This window comes from Micropterus dolomieu, linkage group LG06, assembly GCF_021292245.1.
Source record: "Micropterus dolomieu isolate WLL.071019.BEF.003 ecotype Adirondacks linkage group LG06, ASM2129224v1, whole genome shotgun sequence".
NCBI classification, from domain to species: Eukaryota; Metazoa; Chordata; class Actinopteri; order Centrarchiformes; family Centrarchidae; genus Micropterus; species Micropterus dolomieu.
Window position 1 is genome coordinate 23,724,868 of NC_060155.1, and position 26,450 is coordinate 23,751,317.

Here is a 26,450-nt window from a genome sequence, read left to right on the forward strand (position 1 = left end):
GGGGTGCGGAATGCGAGAGAGGAGGACGTGTGTTGTGTGGGTATTTATGGAAATGCCAGGAGTGACGTCATTGATGTGGGGTCCCGCTCCTGAAACTCTGCTGGTAGCACCACTTAAGAGATTGTTATGTGTATTGTTGAAAAAATCACATTATACATGATATGGGTTGCAATTAATGATTAATCGATCAATTAATTAAAGATGGATTTATTTTTTATTGAAAAAGACCTGCATTGTAGTGCACTCACTACACTTAAATCCGTGGACGAAACATCATCTAAAACCCTGCAACAAGCACACATTCCAGTATAGCACAGCAGGAACAGATTGTCCCTATAGCTGCTTGACATCTCTTCTTATCCGTAAGTAAATAAATAATAAGCATATCCAAACATAGCAATTACATGCTATTGTGTGCTTGATGATTGAGGTAGTGTGCCCACCTGTTGCCAATGGTTTATGCTTTTCATTGTGGCAGCATCCACTCTGCCTTTTGTGCAAGTGTTTGTCATCCATGACCACAGGCTGTGATGATGACTACATTGCTGACGTTCAGCTGACTCCCACAAATTGCCTCATAAATTTTATTGCCATTTATGTCCGAACACTTTCCAAATGTAATTTATTTTTTTTTTGTTCTCAGTAGGGCAAATGCCTCTGAACACCTAATCATAATTTTCTCTGCCAAAAATGACTGGCCTGTTACACTGGTAATATTGGATTCAGTATACAACATGTATCAGCACTGCTCTTCCACGTCTTGACTCTGTTGGGTGTGTTTTTGAGTGTGTCAGGCTGACACATGTTTTCAATAGTTGATTCATTCCTGTGTTGTCCCAACGCCATACACGCTAACATTTTCCACTGTTCTACTTTTGTCACCCTCTCTTTGCATGCATCCACGCAGATATGCTGTGACACACACAATATGGCAAATGTCAGCAAAGACAAAAGTGTGCACATGATCAGATACTGCTCCGATTTGGGGGTACATGCGCACGCTCAAGCCTGAAGTGCATCCTCCACAACTGACGTACTCACTTGCAGGGGAACAGCTGGAGATAAAGCAAATGTGTAGGGATTGTGTATGTGTTGTGGTGTGACACATCTGGGTAAAGCGACATGAGGGGGTCTTGACAGATATGGGCTGAGTGAGAGCCTGTTCCTGTTGTGCTCTGTCACACTGAGGCTTCTTCCACATGCCTGCCTTCCACCGTCTGCTTGACGCTCCCGCTAGCTGTTAGGTAACCTGATGCTACTGTGTGTGAGTAGGTGACCCACTCCTATAGGTTAAAAGCGCCAGCGTCGCTGCAGTGTTCCCTTGGGCATGTGCATGTGTGACATGACATTGGGTCCCATGAAAGATGGAGGGTGAGAGATTAAAAGGACACAAAACAAGGGCATGAGAAAAGAAGAAGCGGTGGGGAGCTGCTTTATGTCTTTGCTTGTGAAATGGACAGAAGGTTCAGTTGATGAATGAGAGCATCAGTGCGTGACCGTGGAGGTGACATCGAAGGCCTCAGCGACCATTTCCATTTTGTGTTAAATTTTGTTTCTTTTGCCACCATGTGCTTCAAGGTTCGCTCATAATTTATGCTTCAAGCATGTGTGTGTTGAAATTGAACATTTGTGGTCTGTGTGTAAGCTTGCAGGTGTACGTGGTGTTGTTGTTGTTGTTGTTGTTGTGTAGGTGTGTGTGTGTGTGTGTGTGGGCTCCCAGTGGGAATTGTATTTCAGTCGGTCAAGCCTGACAGATAACAGCCCTACCGTGCTCGTCACATCTATTATTGAGGGGACGGGAAATTGATCGGCTCTAACGGTGAATGTTACCCAGCCTTCCTCAGTTCCTCTTTTCCCTCTCTACCGCTGTGCTCCCTGTGTTATTTGTCCTCCACCCATCTCTTCTCACTGTCGGACTCCCCGCTGCCCTTTGTTTTACGTCATCTGGTTACTTTTCATCCTTTTTTTCATCTCTCAACCTCCATGCCGGTCTCACTTCTTTCCACAGCTTTCTCCCCTCTTTGAATTGTCTCCCCGTTTTTTTTGGTCTTGATCCTCACTTTTTTAAAGTAAAACATGCAGACAACCACGCTGTCTCAGTTTCTCAATTGCCAGCATAATTTGACTTCTATTTTTCTGGCAAGCTCTTCTTCTGTTGAAATTGTTGTTCCACAGTGTATCAACACCCCCAACTCCTCTTTGCCCTCAGCTTGCACAAGTGAGTTAGAGCCCTTTCCAACCTCCTTCTCAGCCGCCCTTTGCTCTCTCCTCATCTCCCCTTCTCTCTTCGTCAGCTGGAAATTGCGACATCAGCTCACCTTTGATCACTCTCCCTGGGAACTCTTCATCGCATAAAGTCAAGTGTTTTATCTTTGTTGTGTGACAATTCAACTCTGGAAAAGACCACGTGCTGCCAGCCAACATGGCTGTTTGCGCGTCAAATATGCGGAGCAGAGAAGAAGAAAGCCTAATTTGAGCTCAATTCATCATGGCAAGATTGCCCTGCATTTATTGATAATTGCTTTTTTCCGTTTAAAGGGATGGTGTTTAAACCGCCAGTCGTGTAAACATGAGAGATGCAGCTGTTGCCGCAATTAACTTCTCACTTTCCCTAATGAAAGGATTAATCCGCCAGCAAATCTCTCGGCTTCCTTTCAAATGCCAAGCCTCCATTCACCACACTGCCAGTGGAAGAAAGGCGGCCTGTGTCGAACAAAATGGGACTATCTATAACCAGAGCCAAAAGTCACATTCATCGGCTCAGCCTGGTGTCACATCATCAGGGTCCCTTTACTGCTGTGGAACAAGAGAGACCCTTAACCAACTGCTGTTTGATGATTTCCTGGGCACAGCCTCTGCAGGCGTTTTCACAGACAGGCCTCTCCACAGTGCCACCTCCGCCCCCCACCTTTTCTTCAGTCTCGATCCAAACGCTCGGGTCTCTGAGCTCAGCCCTCCGCAGCACTATCACCTCTTGTCAGAATCCTTCAGAATGGACGACAGGGAGTGCTTTACTTTCCACAGACTGTTGAAAGCCAGAAAGTGAATAGCTGTCTCCTGTTGGAATAAGATGTGTCTGGGCAGCCAGGGGTGAATGGCAGCCTGTTGAGAACGGAGGTAAGTTTAGGCTAAATCTTTGAAGCCATTGATCGAATGTATTGATCAGTTTTTTTTTTTCTCTGCAACACAGAGACATGGGGACAGGTGTGGAGATAAACAGATAGATCAAATCCATGACAAATGCCAATCATCTGTCCTTTCCTGGTCTAGCCATCGATCAGGAAGAGGAAGCGCTCCTTGTCATTGTCAAAAATTACTCAAGCTTGGTTTTCAGATGTTAAGTATAGATTGTGAGCTCAGTCTGTTCACAGTGGCTGATTTTTACAAACAAACCAAGAGCTCTAACTGTCACTTTTTATGGACCGACAGCACATTAAAGGAGACCTATTATGCTTTTCCATATTTTATGACTTATCTACAATCTTGGATGTTCATGTTAAACATGGTCAAAGTTTCAAATAATGAGGTTAAAGTATTTAAAAGAAATCCCTGTGAGCAAAAACCTCAGATTTTCTAATGTTCTGAACGCTCTGTCTGGAACAGCTTTTTCTACCAACGGCTCTGTTCTACAACACACGGAGCTACACGGTGCCGGTATTCCATATATGGTCGTTTGCTCCGCACAGCTACGCTCAGTCTGTCTGTACTTCTTAGGGACAACAACAGCCTGGTAATATGCTTCAGGTTTTGGCCAATCAGAAGACAGTGGGCTTTGAGAGGGGGGCCTTAAAGAGACAGGAGCATCTGTAGCTTGTTTCAGACAGAGGGTAAAATGAAGGCCTACATGAAGAGCCAGCGTAAGACAGAATTATTTTTTGGAAATTTGAATCATGCAAAGCTGCCATACATGAGTCACTGAACTACAATATAGGACTGGAAAAGCAGTATAATAGGTCTCCCGTAATGAAACATTGCATTGTTTCAAGCAGTACACTTAAATCGTGCTTGTATTAGATGATTGGTATCAGCTGTTTCATACATGCTTCACATCATTGGCTCACTCATCAGCTGTTTGGCAGCATCCAGTCATATTCATCCAGGTGTTCAGCATGGCAATAATAATCTGACACTACTCACTATGCTCTCTCTGATACTCCGATGCTGCGGCAGCTCCCTCCACCACCCCAACCTCCTTACAATATGTGCTTTTTAGGATTTAATGTTAATGTGTATTTATTAAGGGGAATTAGCTCTCAGCGGAAGAGATCTCTGTTCAAATCTGACTTAGCAATACGGTGGCCCTAAGGGGTCAAAACACAATGACATTTCAGAAAAACCAACAACATTTCTTTTGTGAAATGTTGCCACCAGATTACAGTCTTTCTCTATTGCTTACACCCATTTTGTTTAAAGCATGGCTCATTTTCTTAAAACTCCAAACACGGATACACATGCTCACACACAAAACACAAACCTCAAACAAATATCTTGCCAAAGCAATTGTTTGTTTGAAACATTGTTTTCTTAAAAGGAAATTTTGTCTTCAAATGACGCACGCACGCACGCACGCACGCACGCACGCACGCACGCACGCACGCACGCACGCACGCACACACACACACACACACACACACACACACACACACACACACACACACACACACGCGCCTTTAAATGAATAGACATTTCTAAGAACCACACTATTATGAGCAGACAACACTAATATGAAAATCTTATCAGTTGGCCATTTTCACTGTTACACTACATGCTGTAAGTAAAGTAGCCTGTTAAAAATGGTTATTTTTTCAATACAAAAACAATTCTGAAATACTGTGTATATATCTGTGTAGATACTGTGGAGTGTTCTTCATACAGAACAAACATACAGGACAAAGAAAATAAGGAATATAATTTCCAATCTCACGCATGCATTGTGTTTACTGTACTACTGGTCCACTTGCAATACTACAGTTATCAGTGAGTACTGTATTGATTTGCAGTACTACAATACTATAATGAGAGTAGATTTTCTGGAGGATAGATACTAATGTGAACCTGCACCAGTTTGGTTGCACTCTCTGCAAAGCCTCCCACATTCTTAGAACATGGTGGCCCGTTGTCCCTATCCTCTTCCTCTGATTCCACTTGTGTCTCTCTCTCCTATGTTGGCATTTGTTTCTCCAAAGCAGAAGAGTTCACATGTGGCCCTTTCATTGCTAAAGCTCTGATTGCCTATTGAACAAATGTGCAGCATGCTTTTGTCCATGTGAGAAGTCAGAGTGGAAAGCATGAAAGTTAAGTAAAGCATTTTGAATGGCAGTGTGTTCCACATGGACACAAGTGATTTTATCAGGCAGATTGTGCCAAATGTGGAGAATTATGTGTAGTGTTTTGATATAAGTGTGGTTTAAAACTGCAGTTGGAGTGTAAAGCAGGAAATGTGCTTGTATTTTAGCAGAATTTGTTCATGGAGGTGGATACATGAATCACAGGTTGTGGTCTCAGTACCAGTGTTAGTGTGTAAACAATTGAGAGAAACTGTATAAGTATTTGCTATGAAAGGTAATTGTGTCCCTGACTAAACTCCTTTTTATGTGTATATAAACATTCTCTGGCGTATCAAAGAGAATAAAGAAATAACTGATAACTAAGCACTATTAGTCGAGACTGCCACTTGACCATGAAATATAAGAAAATAAGAGCTTCTCGTAGCGTAAAATTAGTTTGAACTCATTTTTCAGGGGAATATCCCCACACTCACATGCTGATGTGCACACATGTTATCCATACAAATTATCTTGTATAAATATATGAAGTGCTTAGAACGTTTCACGATGATCAGCAGGTGGATTTTGTAATAGTAATAAATAGTTGTAGCCTAGTTTAGCCTCTAAATTCATGTTTAAATCACATACCTATTAACATGAAATCCTGTGGTTGGTCTGTTTTGTTTTTACAAAACACCAGAGTTTGCTTGGGAGCAGACTAAAAGCAACCTTTATAAGCAGGTGTTGAGCCAGACTAAAATTCATTCAAAACTTCTGATAAATCCATCTGCTGATTCCGATCTGTTAAAATACTGATTTCCCAAAGGGACGTGTAGTCTTAATTTACACAAAATGATTTTGTAGCCATGTTATTGGATTTGATGTTTTTTCCTGATTAGTCTCACACTCAATCAGTGTAAATCCAGCTGTGTGTTCAGATTATGTCATACTGAATTTAGAAGTTTCCTAATAAAAAGTAAGTGTAGCGAAAACACAATAATTATACTCATGTTATATTCTGGTACTGAATGCATCTGCATGTCCCGACTGTTTGTAGGTTTTTATGATGGTGGTCCTTCTGCAAACCATTAATGCTCCGAATCTATTTCCAACACGTCCTCATACCTAAAGGACAAAATAGGTTGATTGTAAAGTGTCCCAAAATGACATATCAGACCGTTTTTCAAAACGACATATATCTCGGTTGGTAAGTAAAATTATATATAGGACCGTTTCCGAAAAAACATGTACGAGCGTTGGCAAGTGCCAGTCCAGCGACAGGCGGACTGGGCCTTCAGTACATTACGTAAGTCAAATAACCTAATTCACCTGACGTTTAACACGTGGAAAACTTTGTAGTTAGGTTTAGGCAACAAAACCACTTGGTTAGGTTTAGGAAAAGATCACAGTTTGGGTTAAGTCACGTGACATCAAGTCATCATCAAAATGTTAATTAACTTAAAACATGTCATCTTTGACTTTCTGTCACATGGGACTCAAACCTCAGTCTCCTGAGTGAAAGTCCTCAGTTTACTTCACTCATCCAAACACCACACAACCTCCTTACAAAGATTTTGTCGCTCTTTATACTACATTACCAGACTTCTTTTGCCACTTGAGGTTGAGGCCTAACTAAAAATGTAAATATGGGTTGTAATAAGCTACAGCGTTTTTTCTAATGAGGATGGGCTGTCTATTTCTTGGTGAGCCCAGTAAGGTGCAGTATAACTTGCAGTCACCAGAATTTGATTTCTCCATGTGTGTCCATGTAACGCTGATGGTACGCGATGACAGTCACCTAGACTGTCCAATGAGTGAGTTGTCCTTTGACTCATATAGCTCCACACTTATAACTCTTGGTCTGTTTGTAATAAGTTCATGTGTACACTAACTGGACCTGAACTAGAAGGCAACCATTTATTTACTGTAGCCTCCAGCAGAGTGTGACTGAGAGCCTTTACACAAGCCTAAATTAACCCAACCACATGGGCAAATGTCAGTTTTAAAAGGTGGCTAACCACTCTCCTGCTAACATAACCTGAATTACATAAATTATATGGCTTCACCCAACTCCACAACCTTGGTTATTAGTCTACTGATTGATTGTAAGAGCTTTGGCTAAAACAACCATTACTGGTCAGACCTTGAATGCTTGGTGTTAAGTGGCCACTCTCTTGTTTAAATACTTGTCTCTATGGCGGTGGACCCACAATCTAAATTCATTACTCTGTCTTATTTGTTTTGCTATTTTGGGATCTGTGGCCTGTTTTCCTCATTTGTGTTCAATTTGCATCATTAAAAACAGTCTGGGTTGTGTGTGTTGTTTGCCGACTTAAGTATTACAGGTTACAACTCTGAGACTGAAAAATGTACAAAGGCAGACAGAGAGAAGGACTTTCATCTGAGACAAACGCTGACTTTTTATTTATGCATTTTTATGGGTTTGCGTCCTGTGTACGTTTTGTTCCACTTGAGCTAAATTAAGTGATATCTGAAGGAGGATTAAGAATCAGCCGGCGTGCAGATTCATAAACAGCTATCGTCTTGATCCTCGGCTCGTGGACCCCTTTATCTTTGTCATTATTAGTGTCTCCATATCGCTGTCTATTTCCCTCTGGTATAATCTCAATTTAGAGCTCTTCCTCTGACCACAGTAGTAGCCAACTCATTTTAAAGCCCAAGATTACACCACTGCCCTTCTCTGTATCTCATCCTCTTCATCTCTCACTCTCTCTCTTCACTAATCCAAGTATCTTATCTCTCAGCTTTGACTGTCTCCCAACTGTCCACCTAATTCTTTCCCTCTCTCTGTCTGTCTGTCCACGCCCCCACCCCCCGACTTTGCCTTTGTGCTCTCTACACCAGCCCGTCTCTCCCCCTTTTTGCACATTTGGGGCTTCAGATTGAGGTTATTGGTATGACGGGGGATCATTAACAGAAGCTACAAAGCGTAATGGATGCGTGCACGCACCCACACATGCACGCTATCATCCGTATTCAGCATAAAGGCATGCAGGCAGTGGGTGAACACACACACACACACACACACACACACACACAGTCTCTTTCACAGCTGAATGAGCATTCACTCCCTGCGTGCTCCGTTCTCTCTGTCTGTAAAGGAGGAGAGAAGGAGAAAAAGTGCCCGGCTCGGACCTCAGCAGATAGAAACTAATGACTGTCTGATTAATTCATTAGCCTGACACTTTATGGCTTGGCTGCTGGAGTCATAGCTGTTTACTTTTGTATCATAGGCCGACCCCATGTACACAGGTTGCTCTTGACGCTCGGGCTTTCTCTCTCCTTTCTTTTTCACTTTGTCTCCACATGCCTAAGAAATAATCGCAAAAATTATGACGTTTTGAGGAGGCCAAAGCAGGATAATACTGTCTCGGAGTGCTCTTTTTTTCTCATCTCCATCATATCCTTTGTCTCTGGTCTCAGCTGGCCAACTGTTGTGGAGGCAAAGACTTTTAAATGTCTGATTTGGCTGAGGACAAATTAAACCAACACCTAGTCCATCGCAGCCCTCTGTGAATTCAGATTGATCCACTGGCTGATTTGTGATTAGCCGGCTACTTAAGTCTATCTTTAGTCAAACCTGGAAAACAAAGTACTTTGCAGAGCCCTCCAGTTGGCCAAGGAGTTTGAAGAGCGAGATGAAAGACAGGCTTTCCATCTCAAGGTTAGCTAACTTGGCGCATGAAAACGAGTAGAGCAAATGGATTTGAAGAGTCAAAAAAATGAATGAGTGGAGTGGAGAGAGCTGTTCTAAATGAGAACAGTCACCTGTGGGGAGTGATAAGAGCTGGCAGATGGATAGAGCGATAAATAGACAGATGGGTAGTTAGATAGATGGAGGGGGATTTGCTGAGATGAAGAGGTGGGGAGAGAAGATGGGCAAGACAGGCGAAACTTTCTCACTGTGCAAACGCTTTAAGGCTCACTGTCGTCTTTCGGGTTTGTTTTGCCAGTCAGCCTTCTCTCTTTCTCTCTCCATCGTTTGGCCCCTGTCTCAACTACTCAACCCCCGCCCCCACCCCCTTTTGTCTCCCGCTGTCTTCGTCTCAGCCACCACTGCACTCACGGGATATTTTTAATAGAATTAGGCTGCTCTTGTTATCAGTGGAGCGGGTAGCCACGGAGTGAGGCGAGATTGAAACAGCGATTTCCAATTTGAGATTGTGTCACACACATCTCCCTGTGCCCAGATAGCATCAACGAATCACCGCCACCATCTCGCTCACTCACTTTGTCCCTCTTTGCCTCTCTTTCTCCCCCTCTTTCAGACATCTCTCGCCGGATATTTTAGCCTCACTCGGGCCTTCCGCACATGCACGACTAACATCTAAATGCATACATGCTCCCTCTCTGTCGCTCTGGATTCACTGGCTTCTCTTGACAGTTTATCTCCTTGTCTCTTTCGCTCTCATCTGGGGTGCATACAGAACACATCTCTCTTTCTCCTCCCAAGCCCTGTCCTCGGACTCACTTAGTACCTCCAAATGCAGCGCCGCTTTTGCTCTTTTCTCTCCTTCTTTACACTTTGTGTTCGTGTCATTCCCACTCCTCCCACACTTGTTCATTTCTCATACCTCCAACTCACCGTTCGCTTTCTCTCCTCTTCTGCTATTTCGCGTCTCTCCTCCCACACTGCCTCCTCTTTCTCCGCCCCACTTCACCAATTTCCGCCTCCCCTTCTCTTTTCATCTCGTCCGGTGTCACTCTCTCCATCCCCCGTGAATATTTCTCCTCCCTTCATCTTTCATCCTCTGCTCCCTCCTCATCCTCTCTTCTCCTCTGCCTCAAGGCGTTGGATCCCTTTGACTTGCCTTGTCAGGTCTTTGGATTTCTGTCTTACCTCTAGAGATATACTTATAGTGTGTGTGTGTGTGTGTGTGTGTGTGTGTGTGTGTGTGTGTGTGTTCATGCAGTGCAGTCCTCATTGCTTGTGGCTGTGTGTGAGTTTGTGTACCAGCCTGTGTTAGAGAGGCAAGCTTGATGAGAGTGTGTGTGTGTGTGGGTGTTTGTCAGCTCCTTTACTGCTTCCCATGGCCAGGGGATCTTTTCTCTTCACCATAATGCCACAACTCCACCTTTTGAAAAAGCTCGACAGAAGTGCTGCCCTAACATGCAGCCCTCCTTTAATATCGTCTTCCATTAGCCAAGCCAGCTGAGCAACCTTGATTCTCCTACTCCATCTCAAGTTTATTCCCCTCCGTGCCAACATCTATCCACAATAATTCCCAAATCTACGATGTGTGAAAGTTTCCTGTTACACACCCTCTCAACTTCTTTATGAAGATGAATGCCAAATTTGACCAGTGCTTGCTAAGATTTGATGCCTACACTAAGAAGAAGAGGAAGTGTGTCTGTCTCCTTTATTCCCACCTCCTCCTTTCTCACCTTCATCAATGGAATAAACTTTGACATCTTTGTGTACTTTTGTTGTTGTGATGAAGCTTGTAGTAACAGAATGGATCAATATGATATAGGCAGAAAGCCCACATGGGCTATTTGAATTATTCAAGTTTTCAACATATGGGTTAATAGTTCAAAGATGCACAGCAGAAGGCTCCAAATAATCTTCTATAATATAGGCATGTGTATGCGGTATAATGTATACATGTAAAAGTCCTCTAAAGCCTATTAACAGAGGACAATGAGAAGGGGAAATTGTATTTTAATGTCTGCTGTCAAATACCTATGTGCACCTGTATGCCTCCCGTGAGCTACAATGAGGCAAAGTTCTGGCACTAGTAGTATGTTTGACTAAAGATTTCATTTGTGGGGTGGCATGGTTCATTAGGTAGGGCGGCCGTCTAAGGTTCCTGGCTCAATCACCGACTCCTTCAGAGAGAGTGTCAAAGTAACCTTGAGCAAGAGAGTGAACTCCTCACTGCTCCTGATGAGTTGGCTGGCAGCTTGCATGGCAGCCTTTGCCATCAGCGTATAAACAGGTGTGTGAATGTTGACATGTGTTGGCTGGTAGACTTGAAAAGTGCTATATAAATGCGGTACATTTTATTTCTTCTGAGCTGGTTCAGGTGTTGGGGAAAAAAAGCACTGCTTTGAGATGAAAACTAGTTTTTGAATAATTGCATTTGGATATCCACTGGCTAAAGTAACTTTTTACCCTAAATATTGCTTGAGGTGTTTAATCAAGTAGAGGGAGAGTCAAGAAAAGGCGAGGTGGGGTTCTGGGCTGATAAAAAAACAGATGCTAAAATCTCTCTCTGCTTCTTTTAAAACTAGTGTACTTTTATGTTTCTGTCCGTGTGTGTGCGTGAGTATGCCTGTATTACAAAGTGATCCTTCAAACAAAGCTTTAGTTATTTTAAATAGTTCAAATCCCAGTGTATTGTATTGTAATATAATGTAATTTTTTAACATTTGCACACATTCAGTTTTCAGCTTAAACTGAAATAGTGGTAAATTTTTTTTGTGTGTGATATGTTTGACATCTTCATGTGACCTTGAGTTGATTTTGTTTTGCTAAACTAGTATCTCCAAGGTCAAGAATAAATATTTTAAATGTTCCAGTTTAAAGTAATTTTATTATATTTAAAAAATAAAGGGACCATGTACAATATTAAAGAATTAAATTTTTGTTGAAAAGCAAAGTAGCTGGCAGTGGAAGCAGCAAGGGTGAGCAGGCTAAAGCAGTTTAAATAAGGTGCTTTAAATGGAGTTTGCCAATGGATGCTAAGAGAGGAATCAGCTGAACCGTCAGTTGATGTGGGCTGGCTTTGAGATCAGCTGCTGTCAGCTGATGTGCTGGCATTGTGAGCTGAGCTTGACTTTGTTGCCTGCCTGAACTAACGCTATACTCAATTTCTTTTTTCACCAAGTGACAAGGTTGGTTTAAGAGTTTGACGATGTACTGTTTTGCAAAACTACATTCCAATTCCACATGTGCAACATTTATCATGTCCATGATTGGCTTTGATTGTGTGTTTCTGCATTCTTTGACCTTTCTCTTTAGATCCCGCCTTCTTGTAAGCTAAGCAGCATGCTTGTCAACAGTGTCACATAACGCCTGAACAGCCTAAAAAGCCATTACCAAACCGTAAGACTTAATTTTGCTTAAGCTATAGCTGTAAAAGTATTTCAATTTTGTTTTTCTATCAGTGACAATATTCAGCTGAGGAGACACAGTGACCTTTTTGGACAGGTCTGGACCTCTAAGGCCTGACTGTAAGGCTGACACTGCCGAGTGGTACATATCAAACTTGCTTGAAATTCAGTGGTTTTTCCAACTTGACTGCTCATTATTACAGTCTGAATGATATGATGTGAACTCAGTGTAAGAGCTAAAATCAGTCCTGTATGCAACAACTCCTAAAACCAGAAATAGTTATTTTTACTTTCATAGTGGTTAGCACTGTTGCCTCATAGCAAGATGGTCGCAGGTTCAAACCCCGGTTGCCCCGGCCTTTCTGTGTGGTGTTTGCATGTTCTCCCTGTGTCTGCGTGGGTTCTCTCCGGGTGCTCCGGCTTCCTCCCACCATCCAAACACATGCAGCCTAGGTTAATTGGTGTCTCTAAAATTGTCCTTAGGTATGAATGTGAGTGCGGGCGGTTGTTTGTCTGTGTGGCCCTGCGACGGACTGGTGACCTGTCCAGGGTGTACCCCGACTTTCGCCCGATGTCAGCTGGGATTGGCTCCAGCCCCCCGTGACCCTGTATGCAGGATAAGCGGTTGATGATGGATGGATGGATGGATGGATGGATGGATGGATGGATATTTCTGTATTGCTAAAACAAATGGAATACATCGTTTTATTCTGTAGGTTTATGCGTGTCGGCTGTCTCCATACGCTAAGCTAGGCTAAAGAAGTCATGACTCAAGCTCTGTAACATTACTTAACGCACCGACATGAGATTTTTATCGATCAAATCTTCAAATCTTTCCTTTGGGATAAATAAAACTTTACCTTACATTTTTAGCTTAGAATAAGTGCATTTGGCAAAATTATTCTTTGCTACATTAATGTTACAATTTGATGAATGAGAGTTAGCTTAAAGGTGCCTTAGAAGGCTCATTTTCAGGTTCATACTTGTATTTAGGCTTGCTACTAGAAAATGTTAACAAGCTTTAATTAAAAAAAGCACATTATATTTCTCATACTGTCCGCTGCTTCAGCACCTCTTTTCCTGATTTACGGAGTTTATATGTTACTGGTTACTTTAGCAGATGCTACTAAGATAGCTAGTCAGTTAGCTGTGCAGCTAGCCGTCTTATTGCTAATTCTGCCCGGACTTTAAGCTTGGTGCTCTGGGGTTTTGTTGGTGTTTACACCTCTAACATTACTACAGAAGCTTTGGACCGCTGGTTCAGAGCCAGCTGATAACTGATCTACTGTAACAGATAGTGGTTAGCAACCTGTAGCGTTTGAAACAATTAAGGTGATCTGTCCATCAGGAAACTTAAACAACAAACATAAATCGCAGAGTTGAGGCAGAGCAGCCTGAGGACATCAAAGGGAAAACCAGAAAATATTTACCTTTCCTTCATAAACATTAAAGCACTTTCTGTGAGACACACTGCACAACCTACAGCTCTAGCTCTATGAGCTCGTATGACCTGAGACAACACAGTATACACACATACTGTAACCCCCCCCCCACACACACATAACCTCATGTACTATACTGAAGTGAGCTGTTTAGTCATGAATGATGAGCTTCTGATGCAAGTAATTTGATTACACCGGTTGTTTGTCCTCGAATGTCTTACCCTCTACCTCTCTCTCTCCTTTCTCCCCTCCCACCGCGGCAATCCATTTCCCTCTGAAAGTGACACTTTAAAAGGTTGATAGCTCTTTGCCAAGTCTCAGAGCCTCAGATCGATGGCTGGTGGAGAGCGGCGTCAAGGTACAGCGCGCGTCTCGCATCTCCAGACATGGGAGTTGAAGTCAACACACCAGGTGAAGATGCCTTTCGATTTGTTGCCACTACATGATCCTGAGGTCCCTGTAGATGGGAAATGGACAACCGGTGAAATTCTTTTGCTTTTTCCGCCTGAAACAGCCAGTGCCGTGTTGTTTTAATGGAAGAAAGACAAGTTGGAGTGGAGTTCACACGACTGTACAGATAAAGGGACACATCACATGAAAAGAGCTCAGGAAATGTAATGTTTAATTACAGGACAATATTTATGGGTCAAAAAAACCCACAAAATCTCAGATTTTAATGCCAAGAAAGTTCCCCCTCCATCATTTTTACCCTGCTGTTTTGTATTGCTATAAAATTCTTCCCTGAAACAGTATTTTGCAATCAGAGTGCTCATTCTGGCTCCTATAATTACTCTACCTCTTCTGTTCAGCTCACTGCTCCTGAACAAAGTAGCAGTGAAAATGGAACCCATTTTTATTTTGACAATGGCTGCTGAGGTGTGCAACTGATTGCAAGGAGCTGAAGATGATGAAGACATGCAGGGAAGTCTGGCTGTACTCAGCCTGCAGCCTGTGTGTCTCTAACCAACCCCTTGGTTACCAGTGATCTAGCCACACCACCTGGCTCCAGTAAAGCTCCCACTGAGCCCCCCAGAGGAGGATCTCCAGCCCCGGCTGCTTCCCTCCCTAAAGCAGCCTGGTCTTGGCCTCCATATGCAGCCAGCCTGGCCTTGGGGGAGCCAAGAGCTGTGGAGCATGGATGGATAACTATCCAAGGTTAAAGCCCACCTTGAGGTGCAATGAGCGGCATGGGAGAGGGTAGCAAAGGCCCCCTGGAGTTATGGAAAAGTGAGTATAGCCAGAGCAGTCAGCCAAGCTTGTTTCCACACCAGCTCTAGACACCCCAGGATCTGTCACACAATCAAACCATGGAATCAGGGACAAGAAGTAGGGAGAGTTTTAAAAAAAAACACACACGTTTCCGCATTAGAGACACAATGTTTCCAACTCTGCAGCTTTATTCTCACATTTACAAGTAGAGTATCACCAGCAGTGTATAAAGGCAGAGTTGAGATCAGGCTGTGTTAAAGTGTGAACAGTATTAATATTCATCAGTTAGTGAGCAGCAGTGTGGAGGAGAGGCAGTGAATGAAGGATCTCAGAGGGGAAACTGAGATTTTCTTTTTTACATCCTTACTGCTATCAAACAGGGTATTACTGTGTCAGAACACTTGCTCCTTTACACTTTGAAATGTCATCCCTGTAACTATAGGTTAAATCTATACCACCTCTTGCCATGAGGACTCTTTCTCCGGGACTCTTAGAAACCAGAGTGGTGGCTTTGTTGAGCCCCTTTTTATGCTCAGTTTATCACAAGCCCACATAGTGAAAAATGCAGGCTTTTAGTGCACTTTCATAGAGCCGGATGATGCTCCGCCTCCCACCGGTGACCCCCCACAGGCGTTGGATTGCGACCCAGCATGCTGGGCCCCTGGGCCTCTCCTCTCCTCTGTTCTCCTTCCTCTGAGTGCGCTCTTGTCGTATCTCTCAATCTCCCTGAGTCTTTATCGCAAAAAACACAGCACACCACATTTTAATCATGCCCCCAAATAGAAGACACTTTTCCAATTAATGGAACTGCCGCCATGATGCACTGTGACTCTGTGAAGCCGCAATGCGCAATAAGCTACTGCTGCTGCTTGATGTATGAAGTTTTGAACTTGCGCAAGATGGTTTTTGAAATAGAGAAATCCGTAGTAAATGAAAGGCTATTGGTGAGGCATCAAAGAGGGAAAGTGAATGAGTAATGCTCCGGTGATGCTGCTGAGTGGCCAACAGTGGATGTTTTTGGTCGTACTGGGCAGCTCTCAGGCATGAATGTATGGAATTGTATGAATGTGAAGCAGGGGATTACGAAAAAAGAGCATGCACTCTCAGCAAAAAGCCGCCCCAGATAAATAATAAAGGGTCAGAAGCTGTTGTCATCACTCTAGATTGTGTCATTTTAAATCAGAATCTATTGATAGGTCATTCGGTCACACAGCACACAGCCTCTATTATCCGTCCCAGGCAGCCATTGACTTACTTCCAACAAGTGAATGACTTTAAAGAGGGTTTTGAGTCCCTATGCCTGGCACCATAAACAGTGAAAGGAAGTTCAGCAATAAATGGAAGCGTTGCAGAGTTTCACTTGCTTCTGTATTGGCGCTTTATTTCAAGGATATATTTCCTAGTGTGTATTTATAACTCTGGGCTCATTCCAGCTTAGACAGGGACCTATCACTTTTCCCAGAAACACAGCCCACAAACACACAGCAGTGGTGGGGGAGGCATAGTGTTGTGTGTGTGTGTGTGTGTGTGTGTGTGTGCATGATTATATTTGTGTGAGAAGACATAGTATACGCTCAGAGTCATTTGTCCTCAAGTGCAAATGTATGTGTGCACTGTTGTAAAGAGGGGCATTCAATTTAAACCGCATGTGTATGCATGCACACACCCACAAGAGCATAACATTCAAATGGCAGACACCCTCTTGCTGTAGCTCTTTATGCAAGTTATGCACTTCACAGCTTGCTTTCTTGTGGCTTCATATATTAACTTGCCCTCCCACTCCATCAGTCAGCTTGACACCAATCAGCGTGAATCCGCTATGCGTAACATGTTTATGAAACTAAATAATTTTTCTATTGCCTCACTAGTCTCAGAAATACGTTAAGCATTTTCCACCTGGTTCTCCTGGAAGGCACCCTCCTTAGAACAGAATTAGGAAGGAAATGGCTTCTCTCCTGCACTGACAGGGAAGGTTGAATGGGCGTATTAACCAGAGGTAATTGAATGTAGAGGTAACAGTGCACAGTTTAGCGCAGGGATTAACCCCTGCACCTCTGCTCTCTCAACCAAGCTCTGGTAAAGAGGCTGGTGAAGTCCGGCTACAGTATGACTCCCCCCTCGGTGAGAGGAAGTTGTTGTGCTGGTCTGGAAATATTTAGAGTTTGGGGCCTGCGAGACCACCATAGTTCAACTCAGTTCATTGCTATTTATCATGAGTGACAGGTGCGGAGTGAAAAAACTCAACACCTTTCTGCGTGAGCAATGGAGCTGTCTTATTACCCACGGTTAGGAAACCAACTGGGTGCTTACTAGAGTTATTTTCTGAAGAAGACAGAAACAAGTGCCAGCAATTCATCCCTATTTTTATTTCCAGCATATTTTACTCTTCAAGGGAGATTTCCATTATTTTGAAGGGATCAGACAGCATAGAAGAGATGTGAAAATAAAATAAAAAATGTGTAAGATGTTGGATTTAATCTTGACTGGTGCAGCAGTCTTGACTTTAACCCATTGTACAACCATTTTTTATACATTGTTATACAGTACATTGAATCTGTCAGATATAACCTTATCAGGCTAAGGTCAGGATATTTTCAGTATTCCTCAAGGATTTCAACTATTTGAGTCTATTCTAATCTTTTTTTCTGTTGTCTCCAAAACTTTGTGAACCTTAATGGCGGTGGCGTGGCTCCCAGAAGGTCATACAGGGAGGCGTGTGCAAATTGTTGTCCCGATGGAGATGTCAGAAATTGCCATAAATTTAGCCGGTAATTGGTTTTAGAGCATAATAAAGAGAAGGCTCAAGATCACATGAGCTGAGTTTAGCAGTGAAGATGAAGAGTATACATAGCGAGCCAAGGTCAAGGGAAAGGTGTGAGAATTCAAATTTACCCTGTGAGGTGACAGTATTTGAGACAGCAAGAACCAAAATAGAAAAGAAAAGAAGGTATGAAGAGGAAAAACGCACGAGGCGGAGGGACTGTGAATGAGAAGTACTGTAATTGCTCGAAAGGGAATTTGTGTTACACATGAGTAGGTTATGCAATACATTAAGCAAAATCAACAAGATGAGAAAATGGGAGGAGGGAAGAGTAGAAGGAACCTTAAAGTTGGTGGAGGCGGGGCGCGACAGAGATAAAGAAAAAGACAAAGTAAGAGAGACAGAGAGTAAGATGACTACTATGTCTCCATTTCCACGGAACCACAAACCGAGCTAGTTTCCACCAATTACATTCATGTCAGTGTGCGTCCTGGATTCAAAATGCAACAACAGCCTGGAGGTGCCTTCACTCTCCTGGTACACACTCAACATCTCTCCCTGCCTGCCACTCCAGCATTCGTTGAATCTAAAACACACACACTCTCATTCACCCACGCGCGCAGATGCTGTGTATGCACATATCACACTCACGCATAATAATCTCATCACTCCCTCTAGCTTTGTCTCTCTTTGTCACCCATACACACACACTCACTCACACACACCCACCCACCTACCAACCAGCCAAACACATTCCCACACACACACACTTATGCACAAATCTCCTCTGTCACTTCCCTCCACTGTCTTCCTATTCCATTTCTCTCCCTCTCTTGTCCTCGGGCTCTCCATCCATCCATCCAGCCCCTACTTGTCTCATTCTGTCTGCACACACACACACACACACACACACACCGCTGCCTGTATGTGTGTATGCGTCTTAGTGCATGTGTGCCCTCCTCCCCTCTCAGATGATAGTAATAAGGCCGGTTATTGCCGGAGATGGAGATGAGGGATGGCGCCTATTGATGATCGTGCCTGTGACAGCCTGGCAGCAAGCTAGATGTAGAGCTTTCATTATTAGTGGTAACAATAACAGCAACACATAGGCCTTAATTGAATGAAAAAGGCCGCTGGCAGCCTGCCTTAAGATCTGGCGATGGGTAGGGACAAAAAAGGATGGACAGGGGGTGAGTGTTATGGCGAGGTAGAAAGGAAGAAAGATGATGACGGAGAAGCTGGAAAAAGAGGAGAGGAAAATAGAACCTGGGGGATGCCTACAGTGAGCGAGGGAGTGTAAATGCACAGAGAGAAGGCAAAAAAACAGGGAGGCATGTGGTAAAGTGCAAAAGGCAGAGCTTGAGAAAGTGCTCTGGAAGAAGCGTGACAAGGCGCACGAGAGAACCGTGGACAATTAGGACATTATTATTGAGTGGAAAGATGAATAAATAATTGACAACATTCTGTCTTTGTGGGATGGAAGTGAAAAATGAGGGTTATAAAGCAGGACAGAGAAGCAAAGAGAGGGAAATATAGGCACAGATAGAAAATATAGGCAGATTTCACACACACACACACACACACACACACACACACACACACACACACACACACACACACACACACACACACACATTTTTCACTATGTAGATAGTTGTTATTTTATCTGTGCAGGTTTTGAGATTTCTCTTTCCAGCCCACAACAATGCAGTTGAAAGGAATTTCATTCATGGTGCTGACAGCGCTGAAAATTCTCAAATGTATTATTGTAAGTTTTATTCATATTTGGGATCTTGGTTCTTATACTGAACAAAATAATTTTTTTCAAAATTATAAACGCAACACTTTTGTTTGTTCCCCAATTAATCATGAGCTGAACTCAAAGATCTAAGACTTTCTTTATGTACACAAAAGGCCTATTTCTCTCAAATATTGTTCACAAATCTGTCAAAATCTGTGTTAGTGAGCACTTCTCCTTTGCTGAGATAATCCATCCACCTCACAGTTGTGGCATATAAAGATGCTGATCAGACAGCATGCTATTGCACAGGTGTGCCTCAGGCTGGCCACAATAAAAGGCCACTCAAAAATGTGTAGTTTCACTGTATTGGGGAGTTCAGTATCTGGTGTGACTATACCATTTTCCTCACGCAGTGCAACACATCTCCTTTGCATAGAGTTGATCAGGCTGTTGATTGTGGCCTGTGGAACATTGGCCCACTCCTCTCTTCAATGTCTGTGCGAAGTTGCAGTCAGGTTGAGACCCTGATGAGGACAACGAGCATGCAGATGAGCTTCCCTGAGACGGTTCCTGACAGTTTATGCAGAAATTCTTTGGTTATCCATACCGATTGTTGATATTTGAGAAAAATAGGCCTTTTGTCTACATAGAGAAAGTCTCAGATCTTTGAGTTCAGCTCATGATGAATGGGGGCAAAAACAAAAGTGTTGCGTTTATAATTTTGTTCAGTGTAGATCAGGATGAGGATTCAACAAGCGTGGGTTAAGTATAAATATATGCCAGTTTAGTCTGAATGTGATCTGGGTAGGAAGGGGTGTCTAATTTAAAAATTAGAGAGAATAGAAGAAACATTTTTCTTTGTGCAATTGCTATTTATGTAGTTCTAGTTAGTTAACTGTTTTTCAATAAAAATATACTGCAAAAAAAAGCTTTTAAATAATACAACAGCAACATCTTTTTCTGAAATCAGTGACCCAGTTGAGTCCCTGTCATACACAGAAAGTAACACAGCAAAATTCATCCATGTTTGCTTGCGAAATATGTGGAGATAGAGGTGACGTAGTAACTACATGCATGGCCAGTTGGCATGGCTACACACTAGCTAAATTAGGAACATGCTAGCGCTAATCAGTCATATTGACTCTCTGAGCTTCTATCCTATTTCTTAATGTTGGCTTGGTTGCTAATGGTACCCTAAGCTCACACAATTTATTTAAAACTGTGTATTTATACCATCAAGTTACATTGCATAGCTGGGTTTAAGAGGCAGTTAACAATAAAAACAACGGTATCAACCCGGGCGTTTCGCTTCGACTCTCAGCGCACCAGGTTGAGAGGCTAGTACACCATTGTCACTCATAAAAGTTATTCCCCACTGTACATCAGCATACCTCTTTGCCACTCGTTGATATGAGCGTCATGGCATCGAACAAAATGAGCCTGAATCACATTGTGAAGGTGGGACGTTATTGTTGTTGGCAAAGAGGGATGGGCAGTTCTTTCTTTGCTGGTGGTTATTTCTAACCCATTGTGTTTGTAAAACTTGGGAAGCTGCACGCTTAAAATATTGAACTTGACTGAGTGAGAGCACGGGTGAGAAGGGAGGCTGTACAGCGTGTGCACGAGAAGTGACTGACAGTGTGTTAGAGACTGCTTCTGGCTCTGACTGGCTGGTTTGACTTGGGCATGGTGGATTCTGGAGCAGTAGGAGCTAGAGAAGCCTGATTTCTGTCTCGTAATACTGTCAGGATGTGTCATAGTGACGATTTCAGTAAACATACCAAAAAGTTATTTTTATAAAAGTTACAGACTGAACCTTTTAAATAAAAGTGGATGCTACAACACAGCTAATAAGCTTCCTTCATATTGAACTTTCCGGCTCTTCTTTCCTAAGGCCAGCACTGTCAAGACAGCTTGCTATGGGTCAATGCTGCAAATTCATGTGACAAAGTTGAACCCCATGGAAGAAGTTGTGTAGATTTACTTTGCCCACGCCATGAATCCACTCACTGTGACAAATCCGTTGACGTAAACTGAAATATCTTGCTGTTTTAAATGCTGGTGTGACTGGACCTATAATCTGGATAATCCACAGACCTCACTGGCAACTATTTCTTCTGTAGAAAGTAGTCTAAATAAAAACAGTCCACAGATGATTATCCAGTCAAATAAGGACCAGGTTCCTGTGGATTTTTTTAACACTGTGAGCACCACACACAAACTCCATTCACCTACATTGTATTATAATGTGGGCAGAAATTTCACAATCTTGGAACAAAAAACATAAGAGATCTACATGACTAGATACTACTAGAGGTCAGTGAGGGGAAAAAAAGGATTTTGTAATTTCGCTGAACTGATCCTACAGAAGAAAGCAGGTCAATCTATAAAGAAACACTTTAATGATGCAAGTGGTGTATGATGAAAGGATTTTACAAGCAAAAAAAATAAAAAAGACAACTTCAAATTACTATCAGGACATTATCATGTATGCACTGGGATAAGTCTGCATGTGTTTGTTTGTGCAGGTATGGATCTGCGTGTCAGTGTGTTAATGGCTCTTTTCACTGCGAATTTGTGAGTCAACATGAGATAGCAGTCAGTCGGCGCCTTGCCCTTTTTGATAGACTTGATTTAGCAGCACAATGGCTCAGCTTCCAAAGCTGCTAATCAAGTTGTCACGGCATGCGGCAAACATGCTAACTGTGCGATGAAACAGGTCCAGGGATCACGCTAACGACATCATCACTCATGTTAATAACACGACGTGCTTTTCCGATGCCCTTCCTCTCTCTGCTGGCATTAAAAAGACAGAAAAAACATAACTGAGGAAAAATCAATTTTTGCATCTGCACCTTGTTTCCGCTTCTTCATGGAAGAAGAGATTTATTAATCAGGGTCAAATCATGCTCTGCCTGACATAAAAGGGAGAAGGAGAGAAGGGAACAAGGAAATGGAAATTAGGTTGTAAGAAAGAGGAGAGTAAGGAGAATAAGGCTCTGATGAAGCGAACTTGGAAGGAGAGACCAGGCCAGAGGTAAGGGGTTGAATATTGATAAGATAGCGATAATGTCTGGAACTGAAGAACGGGAGAAAATAAGAGCCTAGCAAAAAGACGACAGGTGCATCGGCCTGCACCTGAGGTTGCTTAATGACAGACGGAAGCTCTCTGGTGGCGACAGCAGCAGCTGCCCTGAATTTTTTATAGCTGGCTTCACGGTGAGATGGCTGAGAGACACCGTGATATGTCTCACCCATGTTCCTCTGAGAGCAGCCTTTCATTAGCTGTCCCCCGACCCGAGGTGAATGCGGCAGGGAGACGAAGTCAGGAGGAAATAAAAGTTGAAATTGTTTTGAGAAAGGGGGCCAAAAGAAAGTTAATACTGAGGAAGTCGTGAGTGTATTTATGTTCCTCTGAAAAATAAAAGCATTTGGTCTTTGCTGTTGGGAGCTGTTATGATGGATCTTGGGTAATTGAGTTTTGATGGATGAGTGGTGTCTGGCAAAGTTGGGGTCTGAGTGGAGGGCGGGAGGACTGACTCAACTACTTTGATATCTGACCACCAGAAATTACAGTATCTCATGCTTCTGGCGCTTGGTACCCACCACTTTTAATTCTCTAGCTAAATTGTTTAGGTATGTAATATTGAATATCTCATAACCTTTTATAAGTGCTATAAAACGACTGCAAGCCCTCAGAGACTAAACCACAGAGGAGCCGCTGAAATCTACTTTCCCTATGATCTCAAACATCCAGATATTCCCTTTTGGCCTCCCTCCTTTAAAGACTGCAATTAGGCGAGGTAAAATGATAATGTTTTCGTCTTTAGCGTCCCTTTGGTAAACATTGCCGTTAGGATCAATTAACCAGCGGCTAATGAGCAAAGAGAGGGTCTGCCTCAATATTGCACCATTGTTCATTGGCGATTTTTAATTAATGGGTTTTGAAGTAAAAATCGCAAAAGTTTTTAATTGTTTTCCTTTTTGAGTGGGGGGGTGGGGGGGTGGGGGCAAGATCAGAGTGTTAATTATAAAGTAGGGGCTTTAAAGTGAGGAGGATTTAGACTTTTAATTAAAGAGGAATTTGATGCGACCAACAGACTGAGTTCAACTACCGCACAATCCCCTGTTATTCTCCCTCGGCCCTCTTCTTTCTAGCTGCCTGCCTACCCTTCTGTTTTGCAGTCTTCCATCTTCTGCCACTCCTCTTGCTCACCCCCCCCCCCCCCCCCCCCCCCCCCTTGTATGGTGTTGATGTCTCCCTCCTTGCAGGGTGTTGCTATCAGGAGCCGGATTAGGGACTTTGAGAGGTCTGCTCTCAAATGGTGAAGATGAGGGCTGGGTGGGGAGGAGAAGGAGGGCAAAGAGCGGCGGCTCAGTCACTCCATCGGATTTCCAAGATTGAATTAGTGAGCTTTAGACAAATCAGAGCCCTTTTGGACATGTGCACAATGTTGCTTTCTCCATTTTCCCTCTTTTCATCTCTTTCTGTCTTCTTCCTCCCATAGCTTTGCCGCCTCCTCGTCCTCCCTCTGTCTCTCCATCTCCCCTCCTCCTCCTCCTCTGCTCTCCCTTAATAGCGCATAAGATTGTTTTCATAGCAGTGATAAATTAGGCTGAAGTGATTAGCGTGGTGTGAAACGTGATTACATACTGTAGCTTTGCTGATTTGTCGAACAGATGCCCTCTACTAGCTAGACTTTGGTAGGTTACAGTGTTAAACTCAGTCTCCCCCACAGCTGGAGATCCCAGCAGACGTATACAGGTTAATTGCCTTGATTGTGGATATGGCTTCAACATACCACCGGGAATGCAACCTGCAGTCCATTTGTTATTGCTTTAGCTGTTAGCAATTGCGCACATGGTTCATGCCCACACACACACACACACACACACACACACACACACACACACACACACACACACACACACACACACACACACACACACACACACACACAGAGAACTCTGTTTGCAATGCAGTCTTTACATAAATGAGGGAGGACTGAAAAATAGTACCAGCTGGGAAGCAGTAATGACGTGGGATGTTTTGGTGTTGAGTCATGATGCTGTCGGGTTTGACTTCAAAATTGATGACAAAATTAGAATACAAGAACACAATATTTGCCAATCATCAGGATTAATGGGCCTATGGCATAACTTCGATCAACAGCAGTAAGTTGTGAGACAAAGTGCTGTTATTTTCCGAGGAGCCACATCAGCGGGGGAGGAATAACATGAAAGAATAATAACTAGAGAAATGGCTGACCTCCTGTTGTCTCACTGCTTCCGCCCGTGTTGCTGTGATTACGCCAATCACTGTCATTAGCATTCCCTGCGATTAATGTGATTTCTCATGCTTTGTTGCATGCATGCTAATGACTAGCACCCAGCTCCCTTCTCGATTCAGCTGCACCAACTATCCACGGCTTAACCCAACTCCTCAAGCTGCACTGTATTAATAAAAGACTTGCAGTCGGCAAATCCACTCCTGATTAAGGCAACAACCTGACCCATCATTCATCTACACCGTAATCAGCCCTTATCCATTTTAGCTCAGTGTGATTCTCATCTCTCATCCATCTTTCTCTCTCCTTAACTCATCTCTTTTCCCTGTTTCTTGTTTTTCACCTCAAAAAGGGCAGAAAAGAGGAGGAATTGTTGGGATTACCAAACGCCAATCTCTCCCCTCTTTTTAACTTTGTTACTTCTCATCACGTGCATGCTCTCCTTATCTGTATATCTCACTCTTGCTCTTTTTTTTTTACCCTTTACCATGCCTTGCTCTCTGCATTAATGCCTTTTGTTGTCTTTATCTGACTCTTACCGTCTCCCAGAAGTGTTTCTTGGCTTTCCTCAAGGTTTCTCTTCAATTGTACATTAAGCGTGTTCTTTGTACTGGAACTAAGAGATACATTTTGGCTAGTAGCTAGTTCTGGCATCAAGCATTAAGGTAACTGGGGACAATTTATAACACCAACAGTATTTGGAATATTTATCTGAAGGAGAGGAATGTGTGTTATTATTGTCAGGAGATGGGAACATGCTACTAAGATTATTACTGTGTTTATTTGTGCAACAATAAGCACAAATAGCTTTAGCTGTACATGTTGTATTTTTAGCAATGCTAGTATCATGACACCTTTTGGTTTTTAGTTATCTCAACAACAGATGGATGGATTACCACAGAAAGAATTAGAATAACTTTCCAAATAGCTCTCAGCCTCTACTTTGAGTTTAGCGCTAATAACCTTGCTTACAGTTACGGTTTTATACCTCTAAACATGAGGATGTTAACATTGCCATTGTGATCTTAGCATTTAGCTCAAAGCACTGTAAGCTAGCATATTCTCAGTCTTGTTTATAATGCAGCTGCTCACAGTTCAGCAATGAATGTTATTTCAATGGCACTCTCAATGTTAAGGTTGGGAATGAAACAATTTTTCTCCAACCTTGGTTTCTTTTATTTACTTTGACTGTTTTCTTGACGGGCAGTATTTCCAGCCTGATCTCAGCCTACTACTTTTTGTTCTTTTTGAACCTGAAGGCTCACTCGACACAGGATAGCATTCATCATGATTACGCTGCCCTGATAATGAGAAATAGTGGAATTAATATTCATTTGCCGCCCTATATCCACTGGGACTCTAAAATGTAAATGAGTGTACTCTCGTGTGGCACACAGGCTCATGCACACGAGTCCAGTAAAAGTGTGAAAGTGTGTGGCACTACTTTGAAACTTAGTTAGTCAATATGTAGCTTGGTGAATATGGCCTTTTGTTCTTATTCTCTGTTGAATGTAACACTGCAGTTATTAGTAAGATCTGAAAGTAAAAAAAAAAAATGATACAGCACTGTAGAGACAATCCAACATGAGGGGCATTTAGTGCAGAGGGATGTTGTTTTCCCTCCGTAGCGCATGTGGACAAGATGTTTTGCTAATTAAGTGGAGG

At 42.9% G+C, this 26,450-nt stretch overlaps 1 protein-coding gene across 6 annotated transcripts in view; it reads left to right on the forward strand.

Annotated features, from left to right (window-relative positions):
• LOC123972745 (cadherin-2) overlaps positions 1-26,450 on the forward strand; it is a 150,874-nt gene that overhangs the window by 2,451 nt on the left and 121,973 nt on the right. For 4 of the 6 annotated variants that reach the window (XM_046052390.1, XM_046052391.1, XM_046052386.1 and 1 more), the window contains exon 2: positions 14,068-14,197. The exons of 1 other annotated variant lie outside the window; for it this stretch is intronic. The gene's annotated coding sequence lies outside the window, so the exon portion shown is untranslated. Of the gene's footprint in view, positions 1-12,252; positions 12,337-14,067; positions 14,198-26,450 lie in introns of all 6 variants that reach the window. One more of the 6 variants, XM_046052388.1, reaches the window with a different exon arrangement.